The following is a 4,552-nucleotide window of genomic DNA, read 5'->3' on the forward strand; positions in this document are numbered from 1 at the left end:
CTTCCATAGAAAATTTGATGAAAAGTTCTTGAAAATTAAAAGCTATTGTACCCAAGGATTGTAGCCATTGGACTCCTAGTACAACATCAGCACCTCCCATTGGAATGGAAAGCATTGGGCTAGTCAATACATATTCTCCCATGGATAGCTTGATATTATGGCACTTTCCAGAGCAATTTATTGTTCCTCCATTTGCAATCATCACTTGACACTCTGGTGCTGGATATAGGAAGCAATTCAATTCTTTTGCTACCCTACAATGAATAAAATTGTGGGTGCTTCCTGAATCAATCAACACTATTACCTTTTTCTTCTTGATTTGTCCTTCTATCTTGATGGTTTGAGGAGTGGTAATTCCCGCCAATGCATTACAAGATATGGTCGGATTTATTTGTTCTTCATCTAGGCTTTGTTCCTGGAGTATATCCTCTTCTTTTGACCTTTCTTGCTCCTTTTCTTCTTCCTCTTCACAATCTATGTAGAATAATTTCTTCTCAGCACACTTATGACCTTTAGTGTATTTGCTATCACAACTGTAACAAAGCCCTTTTGCTCTTTTTTCTTCCAATTGTTGTGGTGTCAACCTTATAGGTTGTGGAAGACTAGGGGCAACAACACTTCCGTCTTTATAGTTGTGAGTGGTATGCTTCCTGGTTGCCATAATTTTGCTTTCCATTTTTCTTGCTAACCTGAATGCCTTCTCTAATGAATCAGGTTCCCAAAGGCGAACATCATGTTGGATATTATCCTTTAAAGACCCTATGAACACATCAATCCTATGCTCCTCTGGAATATCTTTTACCCTTATGTTCAATTTTTGGAACTCCTCAATGTGCTCCATTATTGAACCCTTTTGTTTGAGACTTATCAATTGGCTAAAAAAAGTGTTGCTTTTTGTATCCTCATAATGTGCTATCAATTCTTCCGTAAAAATTGCCCAAGTGATAAATTGTTTACGAGAGCAAAGCCATTGATACCATACAAACTGATTTGGTTCCAAATATAAAGTTGCCATACGTACCTTTTGTGTGTTTTGCACATTATTGAGATCGAAGAATTGCTCCATCTGTAATATCCATGTGGCGGGATCCTTGCCATCAAACTTCCTCATATCGATTTTTGGAATATGGTGGGTCTTCGATCCAACATTAGAGTCTATGGAATCATGATTAACATTTCTTTTGTTCACATCATGAGTTTCCTTTACAACCTTTTCACCATTAGTAAGTATTTCTTGTAGAAAATTTGTCAAATCTGTCTTCAAATCTGCCATGTCTGTCTTCAAATCTGTCCTCAAATCTGTCTTTAGATCATCCATCTTAGCTTCCATGCCCTTTATCTTAGATTCCATGCCATTTATCTTAGATTCCACGCCATTTATCTTAGCATCTGTTAGCTTTTGTGAGCGTGACATTTGTTGCACTTGTTCTTGTAATTTTGATATATCATGTAGCATTTCTTCCTCTTCTTCATGAGTCATGCTAGAGCTTTCAGGTTCCTTACTAGGTGTTTTCATTTTCTTTCCTCGGGGCATCAGTTACCGATAATAATGCTTTACTATGCCCTTTGAATTCCTTCAAACCAAGCTTATGCAAAAATTAAAAAAAAAAACTACACACCTTTTTTTTACTTTGTAGAAGCCTGATATTGAATCTGATGTATCTCTGTAATTTCAAATCATCCAGTTCTGAAATTGTGACCTGTAGTAGCCTTCTATGTCCTCTTTCCAATGCCACTAGTCTGATCCAAATTGGATTCTCCAAGAAATAGTTATGCACAATCTCCCGCAGTGACCTGATTATAGACTGTTTCAGTAGAGCGAACTTGTATGAAGTGCCACGTGTCATTGTTTCAACCTTTGAATCTAAAAAATATATAAAAGAAAACTAAAGTCCGTCCTCTTTTTGTAACTTCTTACAAAATTTCAATCCGATGCTCAGAAAGAAAGTTATGACGATTTTTCCCAGGTCACCTGTTTTGAGTGTAATTCAGGAGTCTGCAAAAATACCAACTTCCTCAGATCATATCTCCGAAAATATCGCGCGAAAAGCTCTGAAATTTGGACCCAAGGTTCAGCGCGATTTCTTCTCAAATGGGTTTTTTTTGTGACTTCTGAAACGTCACAGAAAAAAAGTTATAGTGAAAATTCCACGATGACCTGTTTGGAGCAGCGAAACCCTAGAATCCAAAGCTCTGATACCAAATGTTATGAAACCAGCTCAAGAAAAGATAAAAAAGATAGATCAACGCCTTAGAATTCAGCCTCTTCGAGGGGGCAACCTCCTTTACATTACATAAATGAACAATTCTTGGATGATTCAAATGACAAAACCTCCTTTCTATATATAGGAGTCTAAGGAGTCACAATATAATCCAACCGACCTAACAATAATAATATAAAGCCACAAAAATAACAATAGAGGGATTCTATGGGCACATTAATAACAATATGGGGGAAATGGGGGCACAACAATATAAATAAGGGGTATAACTACAATAGTAATGGGGTAATCACTAGTATTATAGGGACCCAACAAAATCTAATGAAAGTCCCATTGCTTCAATGCCTACATACGTTGATACAAAGTGCTACATCGATAAGTCACTCTATCTTGATTGGTGGGAGATCTATCATCTATTCATAAGGACAACATACCACAATGGAGAGGAAGATATTGGTGTATCAAAATGTCAGAAAATCATAGTTACATAAGGTGGCTTCTCACTTGGCAGTGTTTCCATGTGGGGAGACTATAGAGTGGATAGTTAAATGCATTGACATGAGAGACATGGCTGTCAAAGACAACCATGGTAATGATATTTCTACATGTTGATCTAAAGATGATCTGAGGTTGTCATTGATGTCAACCCAAGAAGCACCAAGGGCTACCCTGATCTTGCAAGGGAATTTTGACTTGAAAACTTACTCTATTTTGAGTCAAGGATCTTCTAGATAGATTCTACTCGTCGAGATGTTTCTGTTGATATATAACACGCCAAGTAATTCTTCTCGGTTTGAGAGATATTCACGTTTGAAGTTAGTAACCCCAGTTAGTGGGCTAAAACCCTATGGGGTTGTGGCATGACACTCATAATTGGTTTTGGTCATTGAATTGTGATTAATTATTAATTTTTTAAGCTCCTAAAATCCCTCCAACATTCCCTATAGAAGCCCCTCTCAACTCTATAAAAAGAAATCTAATATATCCTCCAAATGGAGTGATCGTGGAATTTTTGCTATAACTTAATTTATGAGAAGTCTTAGATTTTGATATTAAAACCCATTTGATTTTCAATCTTGATGAACGTCATGACCAAATTTCAAATCTTGGTTCACTATATTTTCGAAGATATGATCTGTGGAAGTTAGAGTTTTTGCAGGCTGTCGAATTTCATCTCAAAGAAGTGACCTTGGGAAAATTTTCATAACTCTCTCTCCGAGAAGAGGATTGGAACTCTGTAAGAAGTGATGGATATTGCACAAACTGTAGTGTTATGTATATCAATTTTAGAGCCGAAGGAGGAAACAGTGACATGTGGCACGTTGTACAAGTTCGCTTTACTGAACTAGTCCATAATTAGGTCATTGTGGGAGATTGGGCATAACTTTGTCTTGAAGAGTCCAAATCAGGTCAGACCTATGGCATTGGAAAGAAGACTCAGAGGGATTCTATAGGACTGAAGATCACATGTTGGGAATTTGAAATTGCAGAGATACATCAGATTAAATATCGTGCTCCTAGAAGACAGGAAAACCTAGATCAAGTGTTGTCAAGGGGTGCAAAGGACCAGACTTTCTAGGGCAGCAAAGAGCAAGGTGCAGCAAAATGATGCAGTAGAGGTAAGCTACAGGTAAGTATCTTCTGTATATGCATGCTCATGTTTTAATTCCATTAGGTTCTTTGTATTCTAATTTGTTGTTTTTGTTTAGCATTGACATATGCTCTGTAGGATGAGGTAAGTTTTTCTATTATCATGTCATGGGTATTTCCTTGAAGACTTTTTGCAGGTATTATATATTCATCAAGAGAAGACTCAATGCATAATCTAATGTTCTGAAGAGTGAGAAAGGGTAGCATGACAAGAGCAACAATCAAGGTGTAGAAAAACAACAAGAAGTTCACCACATGAAGTCTTCAAGTGGGAAGCACCGAATACAATCATTGTAAAAGTATCATTGTACAGAGTCATTGTAAAAGCGTCATTGTAAAAGTTGTGCAATTGTATATTTGCCAAGATTTGAAGAGGCAGTGTTGGGAGGTGGATCATCATTAGGTGGTTGTGTCATAGTTGGGGTTATGGTCTAGTGTGTCTTCTTCTTCTACATCATTCTATATCATTGTAAAGTGGACCATTTTCCCTGGTACATGATTCCATTCTTCTTTTATTCTTCTATAGGGTGGTAGGGTGGTGCTAGGCTGGTGCATGAAGTCACCAACAGGTTCAAGCCTATGAAAAATGTAGGGTGGTAGGGTGGTGCTAGGGTGAGTTGTAGCTCATTGGGTGTTGGGGCATCGTTCAGTTCGCTACTGAAGAATCTCGGGTGTTGGAG

This window comes from Pinus tabuliformis, chromosome 9 (genome assembly GCF_031772625.1).
Source record: "Pinus tabuliformis cultivar Carrire ecotype Pingquan chromosome 9, CPIR1, whole genome shotgun sequence".
NCBI lineage: Eukaryota > Viridiplantae > Streptophyta > Pinopsida > Pinales > Pinaceae > Pinus > Pinus tabuliformis.